Genomic DNA, 16,336 nt, shown 5'->3' with positions numbered 1-16,336 from the left:
AGTTTCAGAGACATATTGCAACCAAGATTTTCGTAGCACAATAACAACTTTGCTACCAGTTGTTTGTAATTTGTTGCTCGGTGTCTTCCCAAGAACTGTGAACAAATACTCTTCAAGCTTCCCCACGCAGCTTTCTCCTCACCTTGGAGAATTTCGTCGAACTTGTGATCTTTGAATAGTTGCCTAATCTGTGGTCCTATGAAAACACCCTCTTTAACTTTGGCATCACTTAATCGAGGGAATTGTCCTCTTAGGTACTTATAGGCCTCATCCTCTTGGTTCATGCTCTTAACAAAACTTTTCATAAGACCTAATTTAATATGTAGAGGGGGAAGCAAAATTCGGTTACGATCTACCAGTGGTTCATGCTGCACATTTTTCACTCCCGGCTGAAGAGTTTCTATGGTACTCCAATCACTTTTGCGGTAATGAGATCCACGATCTCTACTGTCCCATTCACATATAAAGCAACAATACTTTGTATACCCTAACTGCATACCTAGCAACAGTGCTATTACTTTAAGGTCACCACAAATGAGCCACTGAAAATCGTAATATTTAATGGCTTGAAGTAAACATTTCAAGTTTTCATAAGATTCCTTCATATGAACTGCGTAACCTACAGGAATTGAAGGAAGTTCATTTCCAATATGTAAAAGCACTGCCTTTAAACTCACCTTGGACGAATCTATAAAGAGCCTCCACTCCGTAGGTTCGTAATTAATTTTAAGTGCCCTCATGAGACCATTTACATCTGTACATGCCACAAGTGTGTCTTCCATAGTAAAAAATAAAGTGAACATCTTCTCCCTATTCCGATACACTGAAATATTTACTTTTTCCTCCAATAAATTCCATTGCATGAAGCGTGGCGCTAAAATTTCGGCTTTGCTTTTCGAGAGGTCCAAGTCTCTGATTAGATCACTTACAAGTAGACCTCACCACTTCGCCGTTGCGTTAGCAAAAGGAAACAACTACTGTCCTAGAGTAGGGTTGAATATAAGATATTGAGAAAAATTTTAGCTGCTAATGAGCACTAGAAATATGGGAAAACGAAATAGAAACATGAATGTGGGAAAGCCATCTATAATATAATTTGATAGTTGCAAGACCGATATTTTTTTGAAATAGATAGAGGAACAATAGTTATGACTTTAACTGTGTAAATCGAGTTAGGAGGAATGTTTTTATGGCATTCCAGATCATGACCGCCATCTTGAAATCCGCCATATTGGATTGACGTCAATTTTTTTAAATGGAAAGAGGGCCATGTGAGATATCAAACAACAATGATTTTTTCCACCCAATCTCATACATTAATTAGTTTGTCCATATCTAGAACGGTTTACGACTTACAGTTCTTTCAATGTTGAAAAAATCGTTGTTTGTAGCAGATAACAGTTAACTATAGTGACAATGAATATAGCTCCAGAGATAGCATTCTTACTGGACAAAATTACGGCAATGCAAGAAATGCAAGTCCTCAGCATTCATAAAACGGTCAAAACAGAATTTTGCAGAGTACCATGAGCACCAAATATAAAATGAAGCGTCATAAATATCACAAAAGTTAATGCCGGAAATATTGAAAGCGTGCTTCTTCGGCACTTCGAACCATTCGATCGGCTCATTTATACTGATTTACAAAATGCTTATTGAATCATTCCTGTGAAGCGAGGAGACTAAAATTGATTGTACACAAGGGAATGCAGAGTGACAATAGTATCTCTGTCATGCAGTTTTGAATGGAAATGTTCGTCCTTTATTGCATAATCACATATAGTATGCGAATGTTTTGTATTGTTTTAAAAAAAAAATACGTTGAAAGGTTGAAATATGCCGGTAGTACCTTTTGGAATTTGTCACACTTCCACTGATTTCCCAGGTGGAGCTATTTTACTCCGCACCTCTTCATTATTAAATAATTCTCAGGTATCCAGCATAAGTGAATTCCTGCTCCCTGTATTCGACCAATAGCAATTCACATATCATTCCGCTTCCACACTAGCTTCTTGATTGTTTATCTCAAGATGTGCCTCCTCTAGAATATCCAGAGTGTATTCCATTTCAAATTCCACTTCTTCATCCGCTAGGAATCTAATTATGTCATCTGCGATTACTCTTTCCTGTTCTGATATATTTGTTTCATTGTGCTTGAACCGTAATGTCTGTACTGGTGCAGGAGGTACATAGCAATGTTTGCCTTATTTAACGCCATGGTGTGTCGTTTTTTAATCTAGAATTGTTGCCTGCACACACTCTCCCTAACACACACACACGCACGCACCTCAGAGAATTACAGGCTTAATGCAATAAACGAAGTAACTATTTCTCAAACACTTCCAAATTCACGGGTAGAACTCACAGTGAGAATAATATATTTCCTGCACTTGTCTCCTTACAAAGAGCTTGGCGTTGTAGAATGGTACACGATGCACGTAAGCTTCTACCTTATACCGTAGCTGCTACGACCAGGAATGCCATTGGCAACCAATATTGCTATTCTCTTCATCGTGCTGCCCCAACTGCTTATAGTTTCAGTTTGAATCTACAAACGCACACACGAAGTGGCGAGGTCAGAACCACTTTATGAATGCTGAGGACTTTCATTTCTTGCATTGCCGTAATTTTGTTCTGTAAGAATGCTGTCTCTGGAGCTATGTTCATTGTCACTGTAGTTATCTGTTATCTGCTACAAACAACGAACTTTTCAACATTGAAAGAACTGTAAGTCGTAAACCGTTCTAGATATGGACAAACTAATTAGTGTATGAGATTGGGTGGAAAAAATCATTGTTGTTTGATACCTCACATGACCATCTTTCCGTTTGAAAAAATTGACGTCAATCCAATATGGCGGATTTCAAGATGGCGGTCATGATCTGGAATGCCATAAAAACATCCCTCCTAACTCGATTTACATAGTTAAAGTCATAACTATTGTTCCTCTATCTATTTCGAAAAAATATCGGTGTTGCAACTAACAAATTATATTATAGATGGCTTTCCCACATTCATGTTTCTATTTCGTTTTCCCATATTTCTAGTGCTCATTAGCAGCTATAATTTTTGTCAATATCTTATATTCAACCCTACTCTAGGACAGTAGTTGTTTCCTTTTGCTAACGCAACGGCGAAGTGGTGAGGTCTACTTGTTAGTTCCTCTTGAGTAAGTCTATGTGGTTCACATGGAGGTTCTTATACAACAAACGTAGGGTCCTTCGAAATACTTGATTCAGGAGCTTCAACTTCTTGATCATCATCAGAAAAAAGATAGTATTCTTTAGGTGGGTCAGGAACAGGTAGTCCTTCTCCATGTGGAACAGGGCTCATTGCAGAAGGAATGTTAGGATAGATGAAGGCCCGCTTCTTCTTCGTGGAAATTCCCTTCTTGACGGAAGGAACCATACAAAAATAACAGTCTCTGATGTAGTCGCTTGGCTCCCTCCAAATCATGGGCACTTCAAAAGGCATTGAGCGCCCCTTCCCATTAATCCAATTTCTTAGATTGCTGGCACAAGTGTAACACACAGTGTGGGGTGCCCAAGATTTATCTTGGCCTCCAATTTTACAACCAAAGTAATATTGATAGGCTTTTCTTATTAGTGGTGTTATAGTCTGCTTTTGTGAGGAAAATGTCACTTCCCCACACACGTAGCAGAAGCTATCCACACTGTTTACACAATTTCGCGGCATTTTTGTTTATTGAAATCCTCAAAATGTCACTTGAAATAGTTCCGACAACTATTTAAAAATATACATTCGAAATACCAGTATTTTTGCGTACTTGTAGTTGTATTTTTATGTCCTGCACTACACAAACGTTACACCCAAAACGCTGATAACTGCACTAAACCTGTCTTTTCTAACAATAGCAGAACACTACTGAGATAAGGAACACAATGAAACCAAGCGTTCATATAGTTTCTACAGTGTTGCCGGATCAGTGTAACATTTTACCCCAAACGAAGCGAATATATTTATTTTTAAAGCGTTATTTTTAGATATGCCTGTAAAACGAAAAGTAGAGCTAATATTCGAAAATAACTTTCAAATTCGTGATCAGCACCACAAAATCAATAAGAATTAGCTGATTTTGTTCAATTTACATTTTCGTTGTTGAACAGTGTAATCTATTGACCTTGCAATCTCTTTTGCACCTTAAATTTTTTCACTTTACGTAAGCGTGTTTCGTATAATAGAAAAATATTTTGAACAGTCGTTATATAAAGCTTCATCTACACGTCAGTGACTTGGCATGGTTAAATAGTTGAAACCATTGCCTATTGCAACATAAACAACTTTTGAAAGTAATTGAAGTAGAACAGTTTAATTTGTAACACTTTCTACAGTTAAATTTTCGTTGTTAATGTTTTCAAGCTTCGCTATGTTTATAAAAATATACAAGTTAACATATCACATTTGTGAAAGGAATTATCAATTTAATAATGTGCTTTGTATACAACTGGCGATGCAAAAAAAAAAAAAAAAAACGATTCTTTTTTAAGGTTTTTTTTTATATAAACCTTTTTTGCCTTTTTTATTACTCCTGTAATCAACTATTAAATTTCCGTTCCTGTACAGGATTTTTACAAAGCCGGAAATCAGAAAAAACGAAATCCATGAATAAGTCTGTGGAAATTAGGGATCTTTCCTTAGGAAATGAAATATTTCTCTGTTTTGCTTATTTGTTTGGGTGAGCCGATAATTCAAACGCGAAATCCCAATGAGGCAAACTGAAGATAGAACATACTTCGGTGTGCCGTAACACACACTTTTGTTAGGTTTTTCTTTCGATAATTTTTGTTTTTTTTTTCTTTTTCCGGACCCGAAGTTTCAGTATATTATATCTTGAAGAATCATTGACCAAAGCTTAAAACCCACTTTATTTTAAATTATAATTTGTAACGGTTTCGGATATCTAACATATCCTTCTTCAGACACTATCGACAATCTGTCTGTCGATATTGTCTGAAGAAGGATATGTTAGATATCCGAAACCGTTACGAATTATAATTTAAAATAAAGTGGGTTTTAAGCTTTGGTCAGTGTTTCTTTTGTTAAAATAATCAATCCAAAGCTATGGATAGTCTTACTATATCGTGCAATGAAAGAGTTAACATATAATTATTATTAATTATTATTATTATTATTTTATTTTTTTTTATTTTTATTTTTTTTTAGAAAGTAACATATGGTTTTTTAGTGACCAAATGTGATAGCATCCTACCCGGATTCAGAGGAGCTAGTGAAGAAGTTGTTAAAATTAACTTTGTATTAACAGATATTTCAGATATCTAAGAAAGCTACTTTTAACCATGCTTTATGCAAACTGGCCTTAAACCCTGAATGGGCAAAATGATTAACACTAGTTAAGAATATCCTAGTAAAGTAGGAGATATTGTGTTAAAAAGGAATTTTCTTTCAGTAACAGGGCGGATTCAAAAGTCACTCTACAGGTTCAATACATGTTTGTAAGTTTAAGATATATTTTGAGAAGCAGACTTCTATATCTAATCTTTTTAAATCAAAGTATTACTGAAACAATTAGTAATAGTACTAATCAGTCAGCATTGTTGTCTGCTTTCAACGTTCACCCATGCGATACAGAAACATTTTGTACAGTCTTCTGAAATATCCAGCGTTCAGCGCTGCTCTTAGTGACAATGAAACTACTGTAAATCTGCAGAAGTATAAATTATCGAAGGAAGTTACAACTGTTAAAATTATGTGGCGTTTTAAACTCATTAACTGCTAAGGTAATTACAATTCATGTAGATCTGATGCCTTTTTCAATCCATGTTTTCAATCTGTATAATAGCAAAGAAGTTTCAGTTTGAATCTGTTAAATGTAGCTATACCATTTGTTATGGCATTACTGCATTTATCCGTAGAAAAACTTGCAAAAACTTGGAAAAGTGTGAATGTTTTGTTGTTGCGTGTGACGAGAATTGCTGGAAAACACTAAATGGGCCTGCATGTACGATTTTGGGATAAAGTTACGGAAAGGTACTTCAGTTCTGTGTTATATATATATATATATATATATATATATATATATATATATATATATATATATATGATTCCACGAAAAAGAGAAATTTTCACTTGGAAAATTTTTGTTCCGTTGATGGTCGCCTATTTCAATAAAAATATCACATGCACTTACTACTACTAAGTACATGTTAATTAGGTGTTCAGCAGAGCTGAATCGTTATTGGTGTAGTAAATAAAAAACAATAAACTTTTCAGCACCCACGGAGTTGAGACCATAGGTCACGGAGTTGAGATTAGTTAACACGGAGTTGAAAATTGCTGTGGAGTTGAGAAACGTGATACATCTGGGTGATAAGTTTTTGGTTTATAAGTGATTAAGCTTATAATTTACATAAAAATTGAAATAATTTTCCTATAGTTTTTGTAAGTTAGAATTATTCTCCTTATGTTGAATAAAATTTTAACAAACTAGATGACACGTAATTTGTTATACAAAAATACTCCAGAAAATACTGCAAACATATGAAAATATATCTAATGAAGGTTCCAAAATTGAGTATATATATATATATATATATATATATATATATATATATATATATATATATATATGAATATGTGACGTAAATAAGAAAAAAAGAAATACACATACACTTATCGAATATTGAAAAATTATTGCGCTTTCAATATGTTGACTATCATATGGAGAGGAAAAACTTTTCACATAAGCTTACGAAACAGACGAAGTAGTCATTAAACCTGTCTATTGTCTACTTCATTTGTATTCTGAGCTTATGTAAACCGTCTGTCTTCTCTGTGTGATCAAGTCAACACGTCGAAAGTGCAATACTTTTTCAACATTTGGTAAGTGTATTTGTACCGTATATTTGGTATATATACAAGGTGTTTCAAAACAATACACACATCGTTTGGGAGCTGATTCCTGACACTAAGATAAGACGAAAAGTATAGACAACTGAGTGCACAAATGCTTCCTTTCGGAGGTATAGGCTGCCGAAAACATAAAAAAAAAAAGAACTTTAAAGGTCCATAGCTCGAAAACTATGAGACCTGCCGTAGTCGGGTCACGACTTCACTTAGGAACTAATATGTGCACTATCCAAAAATATGTTTCAGAATCCTGAGGTACTCACGAAGTAATTTTTATACATGGAGTTTGGCTAAGGGCGTATAATTTGAAGTACTCACCAACTACTTCTATAAAAGTTGTTGTGGAAGTACCGCAAGATTCTGAAACATGGATATTTGGATAGCGCACATACTAATTCCTAAGTGAAGTCTGACCCGACTACGGTAGATCCCATAGATTTATGCTATGGACCTTTAAAGTTCATTTTTGTTTCATGTTTTCGGCAGCCTATAACTACGAAAGAAGCATTTGTGCACCCAGATTAGTCTATACTTTTTATCTTATCTTGTTGTTAGGAATCACCTCCCAAACGTTGTCGGTATTGTTTTGAAACGCCCTGTATAATGCACACTAAATGACAGTGTAAGGCACTCATCATTTCTGTTTTCTTTGGATAATTCGATGTTCTTTGTTAAATATTCCACTCCAATGAAGGAAATGTCTTGAGGAAACAGGGAAGGGCTGTTCTAGTCTACACAGAATGACAACTGCCAACGCTTTTTAAACGTCAGGTTTAGGTCAGGAGAAATTCCTTCCGATCCGCGTCATAAAATTGACTGTCCGTATATTGCCCTCAGACTCTTCGACAATCCCTGAAAAGAAAACAATTAGTTGATCATAAGATTCAGACGTCAATAGGTTAAAAACAGATACCATCCATCTTGACTTGACTGAAGTTTTACCTCCGGCTACCTGACAGCCCCAAATCTGAACTTCCGCGAAACGCTCCTTAAATGGGCTAGGACCCACCAGCCGGCCTTTGAGTGTGAATGACACGTGGTCAGCGTGTCGGCTCCTACGACCGTTGCAATGGTCTGCGCGATCAGGTTTCAGTACATCTCTACTCAAGTGAGTTTTTCAATTGCCTCACTGTGCGAAGTAAACACCATTAATTTTTGAGCTTCCACCGGGAAACAAACCCAGAACCACGCACGAAAGGCGAGCATACTAGTCACTAGACCATAAAGAGCTTTATTTCTATCAATATATTGAAAGAACAAATATTTGGAAGAGCATGAGCATAACAAACACTATAGGATTATCAACTCCGTGAATTTGTCTCAACACCGTGGATTCCTTAGTTTTCAGATGGACATGGAGTTGAGAACCATGGAGTTGAGAAAATCGAATATAATTTATTTTTACTGGCACACTTTTTAACCAGTACATGTGAGTAATTGTGTACGAATTTTCTAAGTTAAGGCGTAGGTTCCTCAAGTGAAAGAAGGTATATACCATACAAATACATTCAGTAATAAATACCATGGTGTTGAGAATCAATTAATATACGCACCTGCTTTCCACACACAAAAATATTTTTCCTATAGCTTTTAACACATGCACACAACTTTTTCTATTCTTCAGTCAAACATGTCTGCCTTGTCTTCTTGTGGGTGTTGCCAATGTGGACGACCATGCTATCTGTTGAGAGCAATGATAATTTTTTCTATTGCCATGGAGTTGAGACGAAATAGAGGTGACAGAAACGAAGCATAGTCAAGCTTTCGAAAATAATCGTTATGAAGGTTTACTTTCCACAAAACCGAAACATTGAAGTGTTCTCTTCCATTTAATTACCATTAAATGATGTTTGATTTGCGACTTCAGTTGTAATTTATTGATTAAAATCAGTCAACTGTAGTCTGTGACAGCCCACGGTGTTGAGAAATTGGGTAATAATTATTTTTTTACTTATGTTTCGTGTTATATTTGCAAACTGTTATACATGGCATACCTACTTTGTGACTGTTACTACCAAACAAAATAAAAATGAGGTGATTCTTTCTAGTAGTAGTTTGAAGAAATGCCCGTGACAGAAAATTTCCCTTTTTCGTGGAATCACCCATATATATATATATATATATATATATATATATATATATATATATATATATATATATATATATGTATTTGCACGAGTTTTTCGCAATGCGCGATAAAACGCAAAATTGGCAGTTTTGCGCGAAATTTTAAAAACACGGTTCCATTAATTTAAAAACGCCAGTTTTCCGCTGACGGAACGGTAGAACGTGGCATGAACTGTGCATTTTGGGTGATTCGGGCACGGCTATAGAGAACATGTTGCGCTTTAGCTATCACCATCGTAGCTGGATGGGGAGGAGCAGTTTTAATTAGCTAGCCAGTAGAATGGACTAGTGATAAGTGACAAACATACAACAATGAAGGAGGAAAATGTGGAAACATGTAACATGCTTATGTTTAATGCTTAAATGTAACTTGTCCCTATATGTTTTCTGAAGACAGCAAAACTTTCCTACTTGTAGTAAGTTTAGTTACTGATTTTCCTTCAGTTTGATTTAAAAAATATAATTTTCTATAAGTGAAGTTTAGAATGTCCAGTGAAATATTGTGTATTTTGTTTTTAGGTAATTAATGGTTAGTTTTATTTTTAGGTAATTATATGTACATAGGAACTGCAATTGATGTGCTCTTGGAATTTAAAGAAGCATTTTCATAGGATTTTGATATAACCAAATTACTCCAAATAATCATGAATGGACCACAATGTCAGTTGGAAGCAGGGTTGGCAAAAACCATGGTTTTTATTGAAAAAACAAAAAAAAACAGTTTTTTTTGTTTAAACCCTTTTTTTTTTTTGTTTAAATCAGTTTTTTTTTGTTTAAATAATTTACTCTATGTATTTATATTAGATATGGCCAGAAATTTGTTTCGCCTTGGTGTTATTATGCAACAACAAGGTTATGCTGGAAGGGGTCACATAAGCTTAAAGCGGAATCCAAACCGCTTCTCGACTTACATCCAAGAGAAATTGTCCATTTGGACACGAAACCGGGACTAATTGGTCACAAATGCGATACGTCTGCCGACTCACTCACGAAGGACTCCTGATAAAAATACGTTCTACTGATCTTTACATAGGCGTACTTGTTAATATAATTGTCAAGAGTCATTTTAAAAGGACAAAAAGATACAGTTACACAAGTAGAATTATATATAAATCGGGAAACTCCCGCCTTAGCCATTGGGAAAATCCTGTTATTACTTTAAATGTATTTGTGTGTAAAATTTTAAGGTTAACATGTCATAATCACTACGCTAAAACTGAGGTATTAAAATACAAATTTGGTATGTAGATATCATACAATAAAATTAAAACAAAGTCAAATCCAAGCTGATGTTGGAAGCTACGTAGGCAGTTGATAAATTTTGCCAATTTCTATCAATATGTTTAAGCAACATTGGGTTCTTTATAAAACAACAGGCATTCATTCAAGTAGAAATATATAATTTGGTTTCATTTAGTATGTTTAGGCTGAACATCCTTATGAAATACCAAGGTTATCACGGAGAAGACTTTCGGTTAAAGGGACACCTCAAATCGCTACTTGGTTTATACTTGAAAGATGGGTTGTGGTTCGACCGAGAATTGAACACGGAACCCCTTGATTAAAAGGTGAAAAGTAGATAAACGTAATGCGGATGGTTTGGTATGTGGAAACGTCACCATTAAGTTCACACGATTTAAAGCATTTTTGTTTAAACCAGCCAACCCTGGTTGGAAGTTTTTGACCGCAGTACAAATTGCAATATCGAAGTGAAAATAAACTTTTTCAGATATGATACTGTGATCTGTGTATGCTATATTGTGCCCTTTTAAGAAGGATTACTTATTAGTGAATCACCTGTCCTAAGAGGAACGTTTGTCTAATTTCGGAATAACAGTGGGAATTCAGAGAAAAACCAGGGATGGAAAAAACCGTGGTTTTTATTGGGAAAACCAAAAAGCCCGTTTTTTTTGTTTAAACCAGGGTTTTTTTTTTTTTTTTTTGGTTTAAATAATTTGCTCTATGTACTTATATCACATATGGATAGAAATAAGTTTGTTTCGCCTTGGTGTTTTTATGCAACAACCGGGTTAAGCTGGAAGGGGTCACATAAGCTTAAAACGGAATCCAAACCGCTTTTCGGCTTACATCCGAGAGAAATTGTTCTCCATTTGAACTCGAAACCGGGATTAATTGGCCACAAATGCGATGAGTCTGCCGACTCACTCACGAAGGACTCTTGATAAAAATACGTTGTACTGATCTTTACATAATTGTTAATATAATTGTCAAGAGTCATTTCAGAAGGACAAAAAGATAAACAATTGCACAAGTGAAACCATTATTCAGAATTACATATGGACAATTTTAAAGTATTGCGGAGTACAGAATAACTAATTTAGGCCAAGTTAGTTCACTACGACTTTTATTAATCCAAGTTAAATAAATACAAGGATTTAATTTGCATATCAGTAGGAAAAGTATATAAAGATAGGAATTATTTGAGTTCACTTTGGCTCTGACCCATTTATACATAAATAGATACCAAAGATACCTCTGATTTCAATAAATGCCTCTTGTGTGGTTTATATGACTTCCCAAAAAATGTACGGCATTTCGATGTATTTTATCAATAGTAAATATTATTAAAACGAAACAATATTTAGCATTTTTCTTTGGTTGCAATTGCATAACAATAATAATAAATTATAATAAAATTACAAAAAAAAAAAAAAAAAAAAAAAAATCATAAACTTATAAAAGCGTTCCTGTTGTAGTATAATCTCTTTGAGTAATGAATGGCGAATTCAGGTCTGAATATAATACGAATAATGTACAGGAGTGAAACGTGATAACCCACAAATTTGTGTTCATGAAGGTTTTACGAACATTTACAGCTTAACGAACATTTTTTGTTTTTTGGTTTAAACCAGCCAACCCTGGAGCAAAGTGTGTTTACTAAGAAATTTTGTGAATCTAGATGGGTTGAGAATATTAATTGCGCAGAGAACTTTGAAATATTTGAAAATTGTTAGTGTCAGTTTCATTGGAAGTCCTGATACCAAGTTTCCTCAAAATTCCACCGTAAACAGAGTGAAATCAGTGTTGCGAGATCTTCTCATGCGTGATAAACGGGTCTTTCCATATCAATTCAAGACAATGATTTAACCTCACCATCTCAGATTTTAATGAAATTTGGTACATAAATGCTCTCTGAATATACTAAGAAAAAATACCAAATTTCAACTTTATGTATCGACCGGTATTAAAGATAGGGCTATGTAAAGTTTTGAAAAAAATGCCCCAACTAGCATATTCAATGTATTTTGAAATTGGAATTGCAGCTCTCCTGAACTAGCGAGCTGGTTTTGGTGTCATTTTACAGCATTTTTTATGCTCTTTCGTGTGGTATACAACATCATATAGGCTAATACAAATTTTTATTTTCAAAATCAAAATAAAAAAAATTTCAAAAAGTATATATTTTAAAATTCTGAAATTAATTCCATGAATAGATAGTATTGTTGTAAAGCACCTGGCAAAATATGAATTTGGAATGATAATGGGTTCATTGTTTAAAAAATTCAAAACTAATACTTGTTTTTCAAGAATATTCTGTACGTAGGGTAATAACACGAGAATACTAAGTTTTACACTTCTGTGAAAATAAAAAATGAACACTAATCTGAAGAAAGAGTACAGACGATTTCATAGTAAAACTTTTCAATAAGTAATAGGATATGTTTATCAGTTGAAATTTAAAAAAAAAAAAAATGTTCGGCATAATCACTTTCAAGGAGAACATAACTTCTTCCATCGGAAGTTACAGAATTCACTTTTGTCAGAACGTCCACTACAGACATCCACAGAACATCAGCGTTTCTTGGATATGAGAATGATGGAGATGGCCAGGTGAATGTTCTTCATCAAGTTCTTCATTTTTCTGTAAAACACATCCGAACCACCAATTTCCTTCATAGACATAACCTGATATGACTTCTAATTGAAGTTTATTCGGAGATTGTGATTCTTCCTTTTCCCAACCCTGCAAACCATCAGAAAAGTGTTTCACCAATAATATCTGTAGTTTTGGGAATGAATGCATCGTATTGTTGTGTTCGTTTGATAGTCAATGCTTGATCGAAGCTACTTTCCAGGAACAATTCAGCTTCAGTATATTCCTCTTGGGTTGAGTAGGCAAAATTTACTTTGGTAATGTTTTCTACTTCCCACTCAAAGAGTTGTCTTGGGGTTTGAATTTGATTGTCACATGGTCCTTGCAAACTAGCACAAGCTTCCAGTCTCGTTACTGAACCGCCTACTCCATCGCAAGGCCCTTTTCCATGTGCTATAGCCGAGAAGTACCACCCTTGTTTCACTTTAAAAGCTGCCTCATGAAAGCAGAGGTTCAAAAAGTTTTCCTTATTTTTGTATTGCACGGTAGACCTGTCGTAAAAATTAAAAAATCTTGTTTGGAAGTATTTGAAATTTGTATGTCAGAAATGGTATGTTTTTTTTGAAAGGTGTAAACAGCAACTGTACAACTGTATTGTGCTCCAGGCAATCGGAAACAACTACATATTTAACATCTTCAGCTTTGGTTTCCTGTTTGAGCAAATTCTGATTCTTTGAGATTTTCTTTTGTGTAGTTAAGGAAGGCTCCCTGTTGTTGCTTGGCAATGAACTCATGACTACCCGCAAAAGCTGCTTTAATTCGGTTGGTTTGTTTACGCTTAACGCCCTTATGTAACAGCGAGCTTATGAAGGATTGGACATATTACTTGAAGTGGCATCTGAACCACTACTTGGTTTCCACGTGGGAGAAATTTTGTGGGCTCATCGGGCTCCTTAATTACAAGCAAAAATTAGAATCAACTAACACAGATGATTCGACGTATGTGAAAATGTCACTATGAAATTCACGTGGCATTTGTGATTACAATTTGTAGCTTTTTTTACACAAATTGTTTACTTCTTAAAAAAGAAAACACCTAGTTTAAACCAGCCAACCCTGTTGTTTTACCAGTGCTATCTGTATACCTTTTACAAACCACGTTTATTTACAGTAACATTTTTAATTGTGAAACTTGTATTAATATTATTATAAAGTTCAAAAGTATCAGCACTTTAACTTGCTTTAAGTTAGTTTTTAAAGTATGAGGTAATAAGTATAGCCAGCAGATTAGAAGTCTGTATGATGTTTTAGACCAATTACTGTACTCTTCATGTTAAGTATTCAGATTTATTTCTACAAGTTAAAAAAAAAAAAATAAATGCATTCGTGCATTTTTCAGCTAGGTACAGGGTATTAATAAAAACTATAGTGTTTTATTTTTTTTTTAAACAATGAACCCAATATCATCCCAAATTCATATTTTGCCAGATGCTTTACAACAATACTATCTATTCATGGAATTAATTTCAAAATTTTAAAGTATGTACTTTTTGAAAAATTTTTAAGTAAAATTTTGATTTTGATGGCATAGAAAATTTGTATTATCCTATGTGATGTATACCACAGGAAAGGGCATAAAAATGCTGTAAAATGACACCACAACCAGCTCGCTAGCTCAATTAGGAGAGCTGCAATTCCAATTTCAAAATACATTGTACATGCTATTTTGGGCATTTTTTCCAAACTTTACATAGCCCTGTCTTCAATACCGGTCGATATATAAAGTTGAAATTTGGTATTTTTCTTAGTCTATATGAATAGTACCCCTGTGCAAAACAATCTGAGATGGTAAGGTAAATTTTGTTCTCAAATTGTGTTTATTTGACCTGGAATGGCTCAAACTTTCCAGTTTCCAGATCTGTCGCATTGGAATTTGGCAGTCTATGTTCGAGGAAACTGTGACTGACAGCTTTACCTGGAGGTACTACATGACTAAAAATGACTTTTGATCGGACGCTACTACTGTGTGTGCTACGTCAGCGTACTTCATCCGTGACGAAATTTGTTTGGTAGCTGCTGTGAATTAGCGCTTTAATTTGGACTCGTATGCTCATGCACAGGTCTCGTCAATCGCAACTTAGGAACGCTTCTACTGCACTTGCGTGATGTGATAAGCTTAGCGTACTGAGATTTTCCTTTTGATCAGTTTCTCCTTCAGGATGTGCCACACAGCTTAACGACTAAACACAGCTTCCACGGAAATCTTGACAATCCAGCTCTACTGGTACCTCCATGAATTTCAAAGAACCTATGCACCTACTACATTTGCTTCTGTTACGTACAGATAGCGTATGGAGCCAGTCTGTTTACTCCTCCCTGCCTGAAAGGAACACCATGATCTATCGTGCAACCGATATGATAACACATCGTTTCTACACGCTTTTTTCAACCCGTGACATAGACGTGCATTTTTGTCCTAGGTTGCTTGGGCTTCTAATCGAGGACTTTGTTCAAGTTCGTAAACGCTTTAGAGTACCATACATGACACTAGTTGTTTGTCACCTGCAGCACCAAAACTAGGCCTTTCACCGACATTTGACACTGCGTACCTTAACAGTGGGTGGAACTGCTAATTTTCAGATCGTTCTGCGTACGAGCATCGCATACGTATCTCCCGACAATGTTGCCAATACTTTATTTATAATCCTAAGTCAAGAATAAAAGAGAATTCAGCCTCCACCTGTAATTTTAAAACTATGTTCAATTTAACTTTCGTAGAAATATATGCAATTCTAATGATATGTAGCGTATATTTTCTGTGAAGCTTCTCATTTATCCATACCGTTTGAAGCTGAAATAAACCCGAATAAGATGATTAAATTAGCCGTTACCTAATTAAATTATCTCACGATAAATATTTTATAAGGTTATATCACTGTATTGCGAGCGATTTAGAAAAAAAAAATAATAATAATAAGAGCTTTACTCATCGCAGGTCAAAATATTTCTCTAAGAAGCGCTTTCAGAAATTACGATTTCTAGCAGCTTAGTGGTTCGAAAAGTAAACATGAAGAAAGAAGAAGAAAAAAAAGTGGGTAAAAACGAAGTTAAAAAGAAATAAAAAATATGAAGTTCTGGTAGATATTGTTAACTTCTGTTTGACGAGAAGTTTTTTACTTCATATTTTTTATTCCTTTTTAGCCTTGTTTTTACCCATCCATGTTTGTTTTTCATGTTTAAATTTGCTTTTCGAACCACTGAGCTGATGATAGAAATCGTAATTTCCGAAGGCGCTCCTCAGAGGAATACTTTGGTCTGCGGTGAGTACTAAGCCCTTTTACTTATATATTTTTCTATCTTTAAAGATTCTCCAGTTTTTATGAATGAATTGGATTATTTTGAAGTTTAACCAGCAAGAGTGTATATGAGACATGTCCAATTTATATGAAATATAGGGTACGGGTTTTTGAGATTTGAGACCTATCT

The 16,336-nt window shown here is 34.7% G+C and overlaps 1 protein-coding gene across 1 annotated transcript in view; it reads left to right on the top strand.

The window, feature by feature from the left end:
* The window catches only part of Nmt (N-myristoyl transferase), an 89,948-nt gene that overhangs the window by 10,733 nt on the left and 62,879 nt on the right, over positions 1-16,336 (top strand). The gene's annotated exons all lie outside the window — the stretch shown is intronic.

The sequence above is a fragment of the Thermobia domestica genome, chromosome 15 (assembly GCF_964235325.1).
Source record: "Thermobia domestica chromosome 15, izTheDome1.hap1.1, whole genome shotgun sequence".
NCBI lineage: Eukaryota > Metazoa > Arthropoda > Insecta > Zygentoma > Lepismatidae > Thermobia > Thermobia domestica.
Note: the sequence above shows the minus strand (reverse complement) of the source record. Positions and strands in the feature narration are given on the sequence as shown.